Here is an 18,812-nt window from a genome sequence, read left to right as displayed (position 1 = left end):
GGGAGAAAACCGGGACGACAACACAGGGAAGGCAAAACCGGAAAATAACCCCAAACAAAAACCCCAACCCACAACACCCTCCCACTGACTGACTCACAGCTTTGATCCCACACACATGCAGCAGGGGTCATCTTGAGGGGTCTCTGTCAGCAGATTATTTTATAACTATATCAAGAACGACACACGAGATCCCTTTGCCAGACCCAGTCTTCCACTCTCCAGCGTTAATCTGTCTAAACAAGCCAGGATTAATACCTTCCCAGACATGCCAGCCTATAATATGAACAAGTGAAGGGGCAAAGGGAAACTGACATCCTATTGTTGATCCACTTAGGGTCAAGGCCTCGTACAAATATAGTTTTTTTTTTTTAAATGAAATGGTTTTTTTCTTTGTTTTCGTACAGATATTGTTGACTAATGTGCATGAGCCTGAATCCATACACCGAACTGATCTTCAGGATTTTATGTCAACGTGACATCAAGTTGTGTCGCTTTTAAAAGTCTGAAGAAGTAAAATGTATTTCAGTCAGCCGGCTAAATGGATGAAGAGTGGATTTATGATGTCACTAGAGTTGATACTTGCCAGCCAGGCTTATACCATGTTACTCCTAGCAATAATACACCCCGCTCAGTATGCTCACTCCCCCAAAGTATCAGCTATTATGAAGTCTTGTATCAGTGGACCAGTGGCACCAACTGATGTGTGTGGGACCTCAGAGCACTAGGGAAAAATAAAGAAATATATGCGGTAAATACAAAATACAACATGAATAAAATTGTTTGCAATAAAATACTTCCAACCAATGCAAGATAATATTTTGTGTCTTGAGATGATAAACCTGAACCCACCTCATATGCAGGAGCAGTCAAAGACAGACAATTTACTTAATATTGAAAATTACAAAATGCTTTGAAGCAGACAATCTCTTCTGCCTGAATTTTAGGTAGCATGAAACATACTACAATACATAAATATAAGCTAAAGGCTGGTAATGAGAGAAGAAACCTCGTATAAACCTAATACTTTGAGTTGGAATGATCACTAATGCTATGTTAAAGTGCATGCAGAAAGTTGCCTGTAAATGTGCAGATGTTCCTGATAGTTCTGGGCCCTGGGGGTAGCTAACATAGGTAGATGCATAATGACTTCAGGGACAAACATTGTGATGGTTAAAGGCCTTTTTATGGTTGTGTGTGGGCTCCACACAGAGCTTTTGCTGTAGCCTAGCTAAGTGGCCTGATGTTAATACTTGTGCCTTGGTGTTGGGAGTGGAGAAGTGAGCGGGTGACAGCGGTTAGCTTGGAAGCGAGAAACAACTCAAGAATCATAGTGAGAGAAAATGTCTCCCCTGTGTTTTCTGACCAAGGTGGGAAATCTGTAGCAGGTAAAGTTAACCCTCTCCTTGATTTCATGTTGTTTATGGATGAGAATAACCAGGAAATGAGTCAGGGGAAATGCAACGCTACCAAGCCATGGCCAAGCAACGTGCATCACTGCGACGTGTAATTTATTTTTTGAGAGGTGCGCGTCAGTCTACAGCGTAGGGTCCAGCATAGATGCAGAGAGGTCTGCGGGGGTACGTCATCAATTTTACGCAAAACCATTAAATGGCCTTTAGTAAGACCTTTCATATTTCACTCATAGACTGTAAAAAATGTCACCACCACTATTTCAACCAACTACATGAAATCCTCATTATGTTTACCCTGAAAAATTCATACCAGTTTTTTAAACATTGTTTGAAGCTAAATGTGACAAAACGTTGCTGGCATTTTCAGCGTGAGTCGCTTTACAAATGGCATCCTATACAAGTAGGCTAATTACAAGATGGTGCAAATACTCCATAGCGCAACATAAAAGATGTAACTTGCTGCCAGAAGATCCTCAGCAGAGAGAAAAGAAACAGCCAAAATGGTCCACAAACAGACTGAACGTGGAGTGGGCGGGGTTTACCCAGTTTAAGCAAATGATATGTGATAACATAAATGCACTACAGATTATGACATTGTGTTATGTCATCAGTTTACAAAGGAAAAGAGCAGCCAGTTATTAAAGTCTTTTTTGGATGAATCTTTTCTTTCTGAGAAATGCTTACAACAACAAACAACTACAGTTCAATATTGTTGGATTATATTTGATCTACGGGAATGACGTCGGCGATGTTTTCGTGCGTGCATGAACTAAATCTGGTCTGACAAATCTCATATGTGAGGGCATTCCATTTTAACACCACAGACCAGCAAAAGGTCATATTTATTTTGATTTATAAAGTAAGATATTTTTTAATCATGTTCATGTTCAGTGGTTTGGTGGTTTCACCCTCTTTCCTGGTTAGATTTTTGTGTTCTATGTTTTGTAACTCAAAGTGACAGAAAGATTGTATATCATATTGTAACATCAGCGTCTCCTAAATATGATGACACAGTTACTCACAATAATCTACAGACCTTATTTTGGTTATTTTGTTCCATAGGAGTATGCTGAACAGCGGAACAGGTATTTCCATGCTGATCCGTGGCATTATTCGCAAAGCATTTTGTACCTGCTTTTATGTGCACATTCTGGGCACGGGTGCTGTGGGTTGCAAGAGAACGTTGTGGTAATTCACTTTGTTTCACGTTGTGTCTAGATGGACTCCAATCCTGGTCATTCAGTATTAGTTAGTCATCACTAAAGTAAAGTGTAATCTGGTCAGTTGGAGGGCAAAAGGATGTAAGAGGTTCCCTCTCTGATGTAGAACCCTATCCCAGACTCCATGGACATGTGACACCTAATGCCTCCTGCACAACAGTAAATAATCCTGCCCTCGTTAAACCCTGCCAGATTAAAACAAATCCCTTATGAATTGATTTTTTTGTTGTAGTTTTCATAACCATATTAATAATAATATTATGGTTCTCCCTTTTTGTTTTCTTTTCTGTGTATCATCCTGACAAGGATTCGACCACATTGCAGAACTGTTGTGGTCGCTACATACAGAGCAGAGTAAGTCAGTCACCCTGTCACGCCATGGGGAACTACAGTGTATGGAACTCAGGTTAACGCAGCACGTTCAGATGTTCAAAACATGTATTTTTAATTTAATAGATTGAAAGTGAACGACCTCTGCGGCCTGTTAAATCTAATCTGTGGAATCCCGAACCGTCTGTTAGACGACATAAGCTTCTTCTTTTTTTTTCCCCAAATACAATATGAAAGGGATCTCATGTAATTCTATTATGGTATTGCTACTGCTGCTAGTTCCACTGCCAGTGCTATTATTATTACTTCCACTACCTCTAATGTCATGAAACCTACAAAAGATATCCCTTGTCCCATAACTTTACTGGGATATTCTGATGTGTAGTGCTAAATTCTTCTTTTCTCTCCCCCTGTCCTCCGGGGGGTCAGTCTCCCGGCTGAGCTACTGGACAGCACTGCTGCAGAAGCGGAAGACTCCACTGGGAGTGCAGGTCCTTAATACATGGTCTGCAGAGTTCAATGTCACACATGGGAGGGACTTTGGGCTGTTGTTCATCATTCATTGTACAGTTTCCTTTTCCGAACTTAATATTCACAAGATAATAAGTTTACCATCAACAGCCATATACAAATCCTTAGTTGTAACATAATTGCAATCTACTTAATAGTTTTCCACCTACAATAATTCCCAGTCTTTTAGTATTCTTGTTGCAGCATACCAACATATCTTAAACTCCCTGCACTTCCAGGTCAACAGATTCATTTTCCCATCTGTGACAGTCACAAGTCATATTGTGCAATTTACTCAGCTCCTTGTATGACAGATGTCTTATGCAGTCCTGATATAATTTGGCATTAAGGTTGAACCAATAGAGACTCTGTAAATGCTTTCTCTTTCAGCCATCATAGTTTTCTTAAGGCCTGCATGCAAAACCCTAGATTCTGAGAAGTATTGTCATAGTGCAGATTTGTGCCCTAACTCCTGAGGTGGTTTGTGAAGTCCGCTGAATACTTTTCAAGACAACCAACTGTATTTATTTGTCTATTTTAACCTCTATGTTTTGTGAAATTATTTAACACATATTTGTATTATTTATACATAATACATTGGTTTTATGTCTGATGTTTTTATGCAGTCTTGTATATTTCGGCCACTAGGTAATTCATTCTCTGCATTTAACCCATCCCTCAAGGGAGCAGTGGGAAACTATTTACAGCTAAGCAATATTTAATCTATTCATGAGATTTCTGACAGTATCGCTGCCCAAATCAAATAGACTAGAATTTTCCAACAAGGACAAATACAAAGAGAATTGTTGTGTCAAGAATATCATTTCTTTTTTGAAAAAAAAGGAAATGTTCTGGTGGAAGGTATGTCATAATCAAATAGTTTCCTGTGTCATTAGTAGTATTACACAACAGAATGAATGGACATGTACAGATGGGGTGTCAAAGTAACCTTCAGACACTGATGATCAGCCGGAAGTAATAATGGGCAAACTGAGTGGCCATGAGGCTGTTACGCAGTCAGTCAAGCCGTACCCGCACAGTTGGACAATTTTGAACCCAAAGGTGCATTAACTAATGCTGTACACAAAGTAACAGAACAATATGATCTCTATTTTTAACTTAAGGAGGGCCTATTGAATGATTGCCAATGCGCGTGTTACAGAAAATGATGTTCCCCTCAGGATGAGATTGTGCATAAGCCTCACAGAGCTGCTAGCGTGCCTGTTGCCTCTTTTTGTGAAGTACTTGGTTCAGTAACACTGAATATTCATGATCCAAAATACCTTTTTAAACTTTAAAGGTTATAAATTGATACAAAATCTGGTTTATCTGTAATTAAAAATGTAAGCGTTTTGAAGAAAAAAGGGCAGCTTGATCTGAGATGGTGCTTCAGAGCTTCTTTTGATTCCAAGTGGAAACCCCAAGCTCTCATTTTTGTGTGTTGCCGTCTAATCCACACCCTGTCCATTCACATGCAACCAAGCGTGCCATGACGATTTACGTAGCTGACACGTGGCAGGCATTAATCAGGTATTTGCTCGCGGCTGGGAGTGGTGATAAGACCGATGGTTGAGGATGAATGCTGGTGGGGATCACAAAGCGTTGCATTTTTCCCCTTTACAGTACACTTGTCATATTGATTCAATTGATTTACAAAACTAAGAGGCCAGGTGGACGCTCTTACTCTCCCTCTCTCTCTCTCTCTCTCTCTCTCTCTCTCTCTCTTTCTCTCTCTCGCTCTCGTTCTCTCTCGCTCTCGCTCTCTCTCGCTCTCGCTCTCTCTTTTTCTCTCTTTTTCTCTCTTTTTCTCTCTCTCTCTCTCTCTCTCTCTCTCTCTCTCTCTCTCTCTCTCTCTCTCTCTTTCTCTCTCTCTCTCTCTCTCTCTATCTCTATCTCTCTCTCTCTTGTCATGTGTACATGTGTATATATGCATACACATTTGTGTGTATGCATGTGTTATGTGCTCAGATGTTGCTCTGGAAAGTTTCTGTTTGTCATGCTCCTGACATTGGAAGGAAGCTATTTCTGGATCAGTGTTTGCTTTTGACTCCGATGTAACATCCCAGAGGTTTTATTGACAAGAGGGAAGGTGTTGAACACAATGACCTCAGAAGAAAAATCAGTGATTGTTATTAGACAAGTAAAAGACCTAATTTGCATTTTTTAATACAATAAAAAACAAATTCTAATATTCATCATATAATGTATTGTTGATTGTATAAATCTCTAATCAATGTTTGCCTTGCATAAAGCCATCATACGACGCTAAGTCAGTGGCTTGTTTTGTATAGATAAATTACAGATTGTGGTATTTTAACGGTAATATTCTAACTGTAATATTGAGTAACAAGAATGCTTATCTGTAAACTATATCATTTACTTACCTTTGAAGAATAATAGTTAATTTCCTTATCCTGTTTCTGAAGTTAGCTGCAAATAAGGGATGTTCCAGAAGGAAGCGCTATTACATTGACTTCTGAATCAGAGTATGTTATGCTGACAGGATTTTGTCTCTAGTTTTAGAAAAGATCGAAGAAGTTGTTGCCAGCAAGAGACTTGTGACAGTAGCTACGTAACATGTAAAAGATGTCATGCCTGTATAAAACGTTTGAAGGTATCAGGATGTGGTGGACATTAAGTTCTTCCTCAGAAGATATAACACAGATAAAGTTCTGTCTAGTAACCCTGGTGAAAACTGATCTTTGGGTAGATATTGCACATTTCAAAACACACCACTTCAATCCCAGAAAATCACTTTCTACCTCTCTTTGTTGAGTCTCTCTTTTCAAAATCGGTGCCTATAACATGTGAAACTCTTCTGCTCAGTTCAGATCTTCATTGACCCACAAGAGGAAATTGTTTTTGCAGCAAGGCAGCACAAAAAACACAAAAGACAAATAAATTAGTGCTGTTGCTGGGCACGCAAATCAGAATACAACAAAGGTGTATGTAATAAAAGAAAAACTGTGAAAATAGGGATAAGACAAATACAAATGCTAAGCTGTACAGGGAACCAGGAAGCAGGTTATTGTGTATCAGAGTGTGTTTACTGCACATGGGATAAATTATTCCTAATTTTCTGCAACAATTATTTCCAACCATAATTCCATAAAGAGGGGATTGTCTGGATTTGCTATGATTGTATTTAGTGTTTTGTGTTATAAGCTAGCTAAATACCTCTAAGGAAGAAGGCTGCTGCTCACCAATTATTTAACTCGACAATGTTGTCTAGTTGTACCAAGAAATGAGAAGTTTGGGACTGATCTATAATAATCTTTGTTGCCCTTGCCTCAGTGTTCACATCAAACCTGAATTACTTTAATCAGTAGTTAATACTGTATACTGTGACAATTGTCTGAGAAACTGGAAGGGATGTATATGTTGTGTAAGTTAGTAACAGTCAATATTGTGTCAACCCGCAGTGATTAAAACAGCAGCTGGTTAATGAATTTGTCCACCTATAGCTAGCAATAGCACGGCAGAACCCCATAACAGCCCAAGTCATAAAATGTATGGTTACTACTTAAGCCCGAAAGGTGGGTAAAATGCGACTTGTATCATGAATGTGTTTGCCCACCATAGCCCATAACCTAACTCTTAGGTCAATAAGGAAGTTAACTCACCTGAGGCCTTCTTTGGCCGAACTTAGACATCTTCCACACAAACATGGTGCTCAATCAGTCTTAAAAAATGTAAAACTTTACTGTCTATGTTTATTTCTTGAAGAGCACTTATCCACTAGACTGGGTAAACCTCGTCCACTCCGCCCGAGATTTATTTTCGCCCTGCAGCTCGGTCTGGAAACCTGCACATTTAATTGTCTTGCTTCAGTTCACAATTTTGCAGGAACCAATCACAAACTGGCTTATCTACCTGGCCCATTATTGGCGGTTTTAACACAGTGACATGAGAGAAGCAGCTTCTTGTTCACGTTCAACTTAGCAACTACCGAACGCCATCAAAGAGCGGCAACCCGTTGATGCCGCTGTTGCTCCTACGTCCCCCAGATCTTTGATCTGATTGGTTGAAGGACTTTCCAAATGCGAACAGAATCATTTGAACAATGCCCATTGGTCATGCCTTTTGTGTAGAGGAAATACAGAGCTAATTCCTCAGACCAATGCTGAATCTCAAATCTATTGACCTTGGCTTGGTCTAGTGATAGCCAGACTACTTATCTGCCCAACTATTTCACAAAATTCTTTAATGTCTGCCAAAATAGTATCTGCTGATAAACCATGTTGATCTATTTGCTAATCATTATGATCATGATATCTTGTGAGAGGTAGCCACGCCCCCCGGATTTGCATATAACAACTGGAAATAATTGGAGAGGGCAATCAATAAATGTGGCATTGGGAAATAGAAGTCCACGGAAATAAATAAATGTAGATTTGTAAAATAAAAGTCTCTTGAAATACAATGACGTGGACTTCTGAAATAAAAGTACCATAAAATAAGTAAAATTAAAACCTATTCATATATTTATTTAACCAATCAATTCATTTTTATGTGAATATTTAGATTTCTTTGATTATTTATATTTTATTGCCTCATTTATTTATTTCATGATGTATTTCAAAGCCATATTTTTTTATTTATTCATGCATTTATTAATTTTCTTGTATATATTTATTCATGTATTTAATATTGAATAAAATGGCATTCTATCCAAGACAGGGTAAGAGTAGGTAAGGTGCAACCCCATACCCGAGGATACCAAGTTTTGTTGACATTTTACAATAAAGTATATATTTCTTTTTTTTGGTGTATTGTGAAGAAAGATAGCAGTTTCTCAATTTCTGAAGATGTAACTCTATATCCATCCATCCATCCATCTTCGACCGCTTATCCGGTATCGGGTCGCGGGGGCAGCAGCTCCAGCAGGGGACCCCAAACTTCCCTTTCCCGATAGTAATGTAGAAAATACCACACCAATTGAAACTCCCCTCAGGCTGAGTGCTCTGGACCATAAACTCCTGTACTTCATACATCAGTCATCCGTAAGACCATGAAGAGAGCATGTGCCCTAGTCCATCCACACCATAAGTCAACTTATGATGCCAAATTGAATTCTGATGAACAGATGAAAAGAGTTGTTTTTTTTGCCGACCTAGTGAAAGTCATTCATGCATTCATCTCTTAACGGCTGATTTACTACAAAACTCTCTGTACCATCGCCTCAATCAAAATCAAGCTGCACACATGCAGTTTGTGCAAAATGCTGCGGCGAAGCTTTATTTATGCACTATTGTATTATTTCTTTTACCCTTAAACAATTTGTATCAAATTGGAATGCGCCCCTCCCCTCTCTGTCTCCTTCTGTCATGTTCAGAATTTTAAGTTTGTCACCACCATCCTCTGTCCTTGAGCTCCCTGGCAACAAACTTGCATAATAATTGCAAAGGTACTAAAACTGATTCATATGTAAGTAATCATCCCTCCAGTTGACCGACGGTGTTTGGTCATTGACTTTGTTCCGGGCCCAGAACATGTGTCTACGTGTCTACGTGGCAATGTTAGTTGCAGGTCCTGATTCCTGTCTCTCGCGTGCGAGTAAACATGGCATTACAGATAATCCTTCATTTATAAGCTGTTTCGTAATATCCACATGCAGTGTGTACATCAGTTCCATATATTTTATATGTTTTTGTGAGACTGTTCTCTTGTATTGGATCAATAGCTTTTGTCACCTTAAACTGATGCCTTTGGGTTGTTAAAAGACCCCTTTGATGCATAGTGAAGAAAAAAAAAATGCCCTACCTGCAAATACAGTACATTCACTTAGGTCCATTTCCTTGTCAGTCACACATTTTTTAGCAGATCACCTGAATTATTAGTGTCTTATACAGAGCACCCCAAATTATGTGAAAGAAACTTTAATAAATGATAAACCAGCAGCTGTGAGCGTCACTGTTATGCAATCATGCCCTACCAGAGTGTGTGAGATAGAGACACAGTGAGATGACCATGTGGCTGAGGTAAGAGAGAGGCACCCAAGTGGCCAAGACTCAATTGACGAGGCTGCATGAGACCATCCATGCTGATGCTTTATTTACAGTAACACTAACGCCTCCCTGCACAAACAGCAACGTTATTGTTTAATGCATTATTGAAGAGGCTTGAAGGCTGAAGAGGCTTCATCTGCTGTTGAAGACGATATAGAGTATGAGAAGGGCTTAATATGTAATGCTTCAACGGCATGCAGTAAATGCATATATTCATGCAGATATTCACAGCCTAGGTAGTCTCCCGAACAGAGCCAAGGTGCCGCTGCAAAATAGCCTCGGGAAGGAACTGTATTGATGGAACATGGGAACGTTCAAAAGTTGTTTTAGTCATGCAAAAAACTCAAATTGGACGGATAGTCTAGCTAGCTGTCTGAATTTACCCTGCAGAGATCTGAGAAGAAGTTTACTATAGTCCTTATAAATCCACCAAAGTTTAAAATTACAACAATAAGATAAGATAAGATAACAATAAAAACAAGACATCCGGCCGAAGAGAGTGAAATTTGGCGGAACGGAGCAATCCCGGAAGTGGAACGTTGTGGATTAGACTACTGGGGACATACAGCAGACCTGTCCCAAGAGGGAGCCACCTCTTAGGGACAGGTCTGCTTTCTGTCCCCATGGTACAAACTAAACATGAAAAAGTAGAGTTTAGTTTGTACGGACTACATACCTGGAAAAAACACTCCGAAAACTGCAGGTCCGTTGCAACTCTTGGTTCTTTGAATCCAGACTTTTCTGTTTGATGCTGCCTTTATTTATTTCAAATATTTCTTTTGTGACCAAAAGTTTTTTTCTTTAAAGATTACAAACAATTACAAACAATATGCTGAGAATGTGTCTTAGAACAAAAAACTAAATAGAAAAACAGTGAGAGGAAAGACGAGAAGGAGGGTAACACAAGAAAAACACAAGAATGATGTCCGCAACTTACAAATAATAAAAACAGAATAAGACATACCCAAACACACACATAAGCACACACACACATTAGCACACACACACACACACACACACACACACACACACACACAAAATAAGGTATTAAATCAAATAATTGTTAATTTCTTACACCGAACTGTAACTTCTGTTCTTGTATTTAATATCTCTTATTCTATTTTAGCTGTTTTAAAATTCTTTAATGAATGTTTTGAGTTGGTTGTTAATGTTTCATGTAAATATAAATAAAGCTGCCTTGCCTCATTCAGTTCAGAGAGAGAATTCTGGGAGTGCCAACACTTATGAAAGCAGGGAGAACCATGTTTGAAGTGTGAAACCTTTTTCAGAATGTTTATGTGCATTAAGTAAGCAGCCAGTTAGATAACCATGTGTCATGCTGTGTGCCTCTTTGCTAATGGTAGTGTTAACGTTTCCTCAGGAGCCCAATGCATCACTACACATCAGAGTTACAAGGTAATTATTATTGTTGTGGACTGTACAGTAAAATCATTTGTACATGAACAGTTGACGTGTAAAGCGCTGCATGGCAGTGTTTATCCATGGCGGAAGAAAAAGTAGTGACTAATTGTATGCAATTCCAAGGGGTTTAACACTGGCAATACGCAGTAAATGTGGCTCCAGGTCACTTTGCATCCCGCTGTCTTTGCTCCAAGTGCAGTACGATTGCTTTCCATACTTATGCTCTATTTGTTGCAACAGTCTATTAGTTGACCAGAGGTGTTCCCCCACTCTCATTCAACTAAACTCATTTAGAATTACATACATTTCTCTTGTAGGCCTTGTTTGCTTAAATAAAAATAACAAAACATCAACATCAATGTCACATTCTCTGTATGAGTTTATGCTTCCATGCATGTGAAATTAGTATTACTGTCAGTAATGGCAGGGAGTGGGTGATGAAATTATTACTTTGGTCAAACTGATTACAATTAGCAAATGGTGATGAGGGTCACAAGTAGAAACTGCTTTACATAGGGGTCACAATTAAAAGAGTGTGGGAACCTCAGCCATCTAAGAGGGTGACATGCAAGTGGTCTGTTTTTCCTGCTTTATCCTGTATCAAAGCAATCCAACCAAGTTTTTTTTCTATAAACTTCCCACACTTTTAGACAAATTGATTCAAACTTGTAAATGCGGTGGACTATAAAGCCCTGTGGCCAGGGGACCTCATTGACATTGCCACAGGAAACGAGTAAACTTTGATGTTCTGGCACTTTGCTTGCCGTTATTTTTATAATGTGTTCAGGTTCAAAGCTTTTCTCCTTAAGTTATTCTTGCTTGTTTCTTGGCTGCCTTGTTGAAGAATCAACAACATGGTGCAAGTGGCTTGTTTATCAGAATTTCAATATAAGGGGATCTTTTGACACATTTAAAGGGGAACGAAAACAGAATAACTATCTTTTATCTTTTAACCATTGAATGATAATGTACTATTCAAGTGCTTGGAAAATAATTAATAAATTAAAATCTAAAGTTTGCCTTGCAAGTTTGCCTTTTGTTTTCATTCTCCATCTATTGTGACACAGAGATTGTAAGGCTGCATTGGGGCCACATAGATTGATCAAGGGCAGATTAATTGATACTAAAATATCAGAGCATCTGCGCTGTTTGTAGATGCCAGAGATTATTTGTAGGTGTCCAGAGGAGTAAGAGGGCTGTGTCTGCAGCTGTCTTATGGGGAAACCTTTTCAGCATGTAGCAGGGAGGTGTGTGTGCAGTATAAAGAAAGCAGGTAAATATTCTTCATCCCTTTTGAATTTGGGCTATTTGTTGCCACATAAAAACAGTTTACAGTTGTACTTGATGGAGAAAGGGAGGCAATGCACTTTAGTATGCTTCTCACTTCAATCTAAGCACCTTTGTTCTGATTGTAAGATTTCTGTGACACAGCTGGACAGAAACCCGCAGTATAAGACCCACAGTAATTCTAAACTTTGGCCACAACCCACGCAGTCAGTTTGACTTTGTTAATTCTTTTCCAGCTGTTGCCACTATACTGAAATTTAAAGCAATGCCAAAGATTCTTTTGTACCTTAAAATAATGTTTCCAAAATTGTTTCAGTGGTTCATCAACTGGTAACAGGGTGAAGGGCACTTCTTCATTCACATTGTAACCCTCTATCGACTATAACCGCACTATGCAAGTTTGCTAGCCTGGAGGCCTGCCAAACTTAGCCCTGCCCACATCATTTGAGAATTGGAAGTTTGGTCTGGAATTAGTCCATTGTGAAGAAACTGTGCTTGAACCAGAGCTGTTCGGACCATTCAAATTGTCAGGGCGGGCTTTAAATCATGATGGACAGATGATCAACAGTATAGTAATCAACCACGTCAACAAAGAGCGCATGGGTTGGATTCATTTACAACAAAGACGGCTGCTGCTGGAGAATTGAGACGTGTAGATTTCACCATTGCGTCTATTATAGTAGATCTCGCCAGCGCATTCATTTTAAAATAGGAACAGAGAGCTGCAATGAAGGCATTTGTTGATCGGAAAGATGTTTTTGCTATCCTTCCTACGAGATTTGGCAAATGTTCAACACACGTCTCTTACTCCGTTGCTCACATTGGTTGTAGGTCTATCCAATTGAGTGCAGAGTCATTTTCTTTTCTGGTTCAGTTGAAAGACGTCCATAATCGCAGTCCAATGAAGCTGTTAGACTCATGTTCTGACTAGAATCTGAGCATGACGACGTCAGGCTGAAAGTTTGCCTGATCGTGTAGGGGATCTGTAGTTCAAATGAGACAGTAGTAACGGACAATTACAACTCCAACCTTTCGGGGGACCCAGGAGGAAAAGGGCTTTGGCGTTCCTTTAAAATGTAAGACCAACCGATTAGTGACATTTCTGAAGGCACTCTCAGGCAGGTCAGTTGGACAGTGTAGTAGCAATCTGCATGAGCTGAAGGACTGAAGAGTTTTTTTGTTAGGCCAAATGAGAAAGACCATAAATAATGTTGAACAAAGAGACCAGTATCTGATGAGGAAAGTTCTAATTCAGTAGATGTGTAAACCTGTCATAGAGTTTTGGCAGTGATTATTTCATTAGTGTTTGGAAGTGTTATTGACGAAAGCTGCCAGTTACTGCTGTGATTTTAAGTTTTCTAAACAAGAAGTCCAATTACAGCTTCTTTTAATAACATCTCTCCCAGAAACATTTAATGGAAAAAGAAGAAAATGTAAAGCACCTCAGGAATAAAGCCTAAAATCAAAGCTAGAATGGACATGGACTGTAGACTAGTGATTGTATACTAGCCATTTTAAAAGCAGATGGAGCTAAGCATTCCGAAATGTAGGCTAACGTGAAGATCTATTATATTTGTTAGACGTGTAGCAACCACATTAGTTGGCTAGCATCCATGCAATCATTCACTTTTGTCCAAAATTTTGTGGGCCAGCAGACTGTGGCTATACTTATGTCATTCTACACCAACATTCAGGAAAGAGATACGAACAGCTGTTGATTGATACTGACTACTTTCCTCAACCCAAATGTTCTTTTTGGAGTCTTAGAGACCCCAGCTGTAAAACCTGGTTCATTACAATGGATTTTGACATGCTCCATATCCGTGTATGGAGTTGACAGAACATTGTGAAACCCAAACCCTCCCCAAATCTCAACTAATTATGGAGTTGTAACTAATCAGGAGTACACAGAGGTTAAAGCATGCTGTACCTTTCTTTAATTGTTTTGGCAAACATAATTAATATGTATTTATTTATACATAGCTTATAAAACATATAAAATATGTTTGGTTTAGTAACAATACTTTCCTGCATTTTGTCAGGTTCATCAAATGTACTAGCCCAGTTTGTTGTAAAGGGAAGGTTTACCACTTCAACACTGTTCCACATGCAGGGTTTTAATAAGCCCAGAAGAAAATAATATAAGATTTATTTGACAATTACACATTGCACACAAGGTATCATGCACACACAGTGAACATCAGGAGTAATTACATGCATGCATGCATACATACAAATAAATATAAAATATCAAACAATCCCACTGGCAGTGTTATTTCCATGGCACCTAATGTACATGTAGGTCAACTTTTACCCAAACTCTCCTGGACAAATAGAAACAAATCACTATTAGCTCAGTTCAGACAAAACTACCTGAATTTAATCTTGAAGTAATGGCTGCTAGAGTGGAAAATAGATGTTGACTGTCACTGCTGCAAACTCAACTATCTTTTGACACTGAAGGGAAGCGAATGGGTATATTAATAGCTTCCGAGCTAAACAATATGGCTTGGTGTACTGGTGCATGTTATCACAACCAGGCTATAAATTCACTGATACCAGGGGCCAATTCTGCCTAATGCTTCAGAACTAATTTAAATGATGATGAGCCATATTACCAGATCTGTGCTAGTCCTGATCACCACAGCCCAGAGGAGCTATTATCTTAAGATAGCAAGGGTTGAGAAAAAGCAGGCCAAGAGAGAAGAGTGGAAGAGGTAGAGAAAAGCGTGGAAAGACATGAAGAGGCTATGGGGACAAAAGCTAATTTGTCACCATCTTAAGTAAACGTTGTTGTGACTTGATAAGTGCAATAGAAAAATTCGCCAAGAAATACGTGGCTTTCATGTATATTTTATTTTGGTGAAATCCTAATGAGTTCTTTTAGATCTGTGAACGGTCACTTGTACAAAAAGCCTTTTAGAGAGAAATAACTCTCTTTTTATATCCATTTTTCCCGCATGGTTTGCCACGGTCCAACCATCTGTTTGCTGGCTGTGCATCCAGATCAAGAAACGTGCAGCACATTTTCCAGGAGAAAAAAAATTAAAATAAACCACCCATCAGAAATAGGAACTGCCAGCAGTCCTGTCATGCATTTGACTAATGGTTAAGCCAATCAGCATTGTCCTTTCTTAACACGTTTTTTACTTGTTTATTTTTAGTATTTTGATCTCAAAATGCTACTGTACAAACTTTAAAAATAAGATTATTTTTGGGGATTTCCGTTTATTTTTTGTTAGTGACATTGGACAGACACGAAAGGTGGGAGAGAGAGAGATGAGGGATGACATACAGCAAAGGTCCGCAAGTCGCATTCGAACCTGGGCAGCTGCAAAAGCCTACATAGGGCGCATGCTCTACTGGGTGAGCTAGAGGTCGCCCAACACACACACACACATACACACATACACACAAACTTAGTCACAGCGGGCAGTGGAAACAGGCCGATATACCTTTATCAATGAGTATCTAGTAGGAGGATGAAAAGGAAGGATGAATTCAAGAAAGGTGTGTGTGTGTGCGTGTATGTGTGTGTCTGTGTGTGTGTGTGTGTGTGTGTGTGTGTTGTAAAAAGGAGCCAGTAGATCCAAAGGAGGGGGAGAGACATAATGGCCGGGAGGCGCTGTGAAATGTGGCCATCCCAAGGACACTGCACTGAGGTTGGATTTATTGATTGAAGCACCGTTGAGGGGACACGTGCAGTGGCATGTAGTAGAAGTAACTTCCAATTTCACCATAATTGTCACAATTTTTTTGCATAGTTATCAGTACGGGTATGGGAAGTGCTTTCAGACGGCTTAGTCCAGATTTGGACTGTTTTCAAAATGAATCTGTGAAATTGAACTTTATTAGGATTATAAGAAATGTGAATAAATGCAATGTTTTTACAATGCAAACATGTTTTGAGACACTAAGGAGGCTAAGGAGACCATCATTCATTATCATTCTTAAATCCATGTAACACTTCCCGGATAACTTCTGTGTGTAGTGGGTATGTTTACAGCAGATGAAAAGCTTCCTTATGCATCACATTACACCTTATGTGACTCACCAGTGAACCTTTGAACAGCTGGTGCATGTGAAGAAAGAGAGGGAGAGAGAGAGTCACAGTGACATGACGTGGGGGAAATCGTTCTCACTGAGATGACAGGAAGAGAACTCTGTATTAAGCTGTTAAGTGAGCTAAAGTGATGATGGCCGTGCTCCGTTTGCTCTGCTCTGCTTAGCTTTCCTGATTGCTAGGCTGTGTATTATCTACCCATGTACATTGGAAAAACTCCAAAAGGACTATTTGTTATAATAGTTTGTCCTTGTGTCATGGGTTGGGTTACATGCCTTTTATTTTGGATTTGATTTTTAATTAAAGTGTTCCTTCTTTTTGAAATTGCATTAGTAAGGGATCTCTTCATGGTCAGTATGGAGAGGATTAACACAGTACTTACAGCAATCAAACAGTTTGGAAAAATGTGAACCTATCTTTTACATCCTTTATCCTTTATCCTTTATTTGCACCATTTCTTCTCAACCTGGCCTCCACTGCTTTTGGTTTGATGCTTTGAAAGCATCATAAAATAATAACAGATATATCTCCCCTGGACCTGTTTTCCCCTTGCTTGTCCAGACCTACCAACACACCTATGTGTCTACTTTATTTGTTTACCTCGTCTACATTTTAGCTCTTTTGATGTAATTGCTCCTGCTAGTCTCCCATTTATTTAGTGTTTTGATGAGTTGCTGCATGAATCACATTTTTGTATTCACTTTGATGGCATCATTTGTCTATTTCTGTTTCAACAAGGAAAATGAATAATGGTCTATTGCCATGGCAAACAAGCATAATAGAATAATATATGCAGCCACCAAGATTCCTCTAATTGGAAAAAACCTGGTTACTAAGCCACCAGACTGTCTGAAAATTAGACAACTGGCTACATTTATTCTCAGATTGCATTAGTAATGGTTTAATGTAGCTTACTGTGGCATTATTGTAACTGGGGTGAACTAGTTTTTAAATAAAATGTCTATCAAAAGGAACAATGCTGAGATCAAAACTGGAAGAGAAACTGGAAGAGAGAAGAGAGAATTAGCACATGGAGAATGGAACTATAAAGATAGTTAAATATAGTATTAGGCAAAAAATATCATAGTAAATGTCAATTACTGTAATAAAAGAAACGTAATTATAGGGGAACACTTTACAAGACGGTACACAAAAAAGGTTAGTTACCCTTTTTCAAAAGGGTAGTGTCCCTTTTTCAGAAGATCAGTTACCCTTTTTCAGAAGTTATTCCTTCTAAAAAAAAGTAACTACCCTTTAAAAAAAAAGAGTAACTACCCTTCTTAAAAAGGGTAACTACCCTTCTAAAAAGGGTAACAAATCATTTGTTACTCTTTCAAAAACAGTAACTACCCTTTTTTGTGTACCTTATTGTAAAATGTTATCAATTTTAGACCTAAGAGAGGTAGTGTGGGACTGTAAGCTGCACTGACTATATGACAGTTTGCATAAAACGCTTGTGGGAGGCAGAGTGACCTTGAGCCAGAGAAAGCCCTGTTAAGAGGTAGTCACAAGTTTCATTCTTGTGACAGCAAATGTGTCCCTGTTGATGCATTTAACCTTTCAAAATGCTATTTAGGAATTCATTCATAGTTGTGTTAAATAAGACTTTTGTCCATGACAAACAGACAAACAGCTAGCAAGAGTACATGAATGGGACTATGATGCCGCCTGTTAATATTTCTAGCGAGCTCAAACTTGCTGTGGTTCTCTACCAGTCTGTCTGGGCATGTGCAGAGAGGCACTGCAGTGCTGCACTGACAAGAAAGAGAGGAGTTGTGACAGAGGAGTGCTCGTGCCCTGCAAAATTCTCGTTGCCTTCCTATGGGATGAGAGAGCATTTAGAGGATAAAAAGCTACATTTGTGTATAGTCCACAGCTGCAGCCCGGCATTATGAAGCGTCCATTAAGCATGGAAAGGATTATGTGGATGTCAACGTCAACAACTTACAATGCACTAAATTAGTTTTCATGGCACATGCTTTCATTGGACAGTATGGCTCATCAGTATAATAGAACTTCTTTCTTTTCAGATGTTCTTTAGCTAAACAATCAAACCGAGTCCATGTGGTGCAATGCCCTGCAACCCGTAAAACTATCACCTCTTAGAATAGCAGTGCATTTCTCATGTCAGGCTGTTTCCACCTCTTTCAGAAATCTTAATGACAGCTCCTTAATCAAAAGAAACAACCAAGTCCCATCACAGACTGTTTTAGTCCTGTTTTTTCCTGTGTGTCCTTTCTCCCTAGATAACTTTTCTTTCATCTGATTTAATTTGTTATCTTCGCTGTGATGCAGTTGCTGTCTCTGTCAAGGCAGTGAAGATAGGATAAGAGTTTCATTTGTTGTGGCACTGTTAAGTGGAAAAAACAATTGTCCACCTGTGCTCTAACCAATCCTTTTAGGTCAGGAAACACCCAGCTGAGATAAACAACACTGGCTGGGTAAACAGTGAGAACAGGAAATATATAGTAAGATCTTGGTATTTGCTCAAGTTTGTAATGTGGCAACATGATTGATACAAACACAGAGGGAAAGAAACATAGTAAAAGTAATTTATTTG

The 18,812-nt window shown here is 39.0% G+C and overlaps 1 long non-coding RNA gene across 1 annotated transcript; it reads right to left on the bottom strand.

Moving 5' to 3' along the window:
• Nucleotides 1-3,688: 3,688 nt before the first annotated feature.
• On the bottom strand, nt 3,689-12,896 carry LOC117959341. The gene is made up of 3 exons (XR_004659921.1): nt 12,706-12,896; nt 9,710-9,712; nt 3,689-3,699 (listed from the first exon to the last, which is right to left on the bottom strand). It is a non-coding gene; the product is annotated as an uncharacterized LOC117959341 (long non-coding RNA).
• Between the last annotated feature and the right edge of the window lie 5,916 nt (nt 12,897-18,812).

Source organism: Etheostoma cragini, chromosome 16 (assembly GCF_013103735.1).
Source record: "Etheostoma cragini isolate CJK2018 chromosome 16, CSU_Ecrag_1.0, whole genome shotgun sequence".
NCBI lineage: Eukaryota > Metazoa > Chordata > Actinopteri > Perciformes > Percidae > Etheostoma > Etheostoma cragini.
Note: the sequence above shows the minus strand (reverse complement) of the source record. Positions and strands in the feature narration are given on the sequence as shown.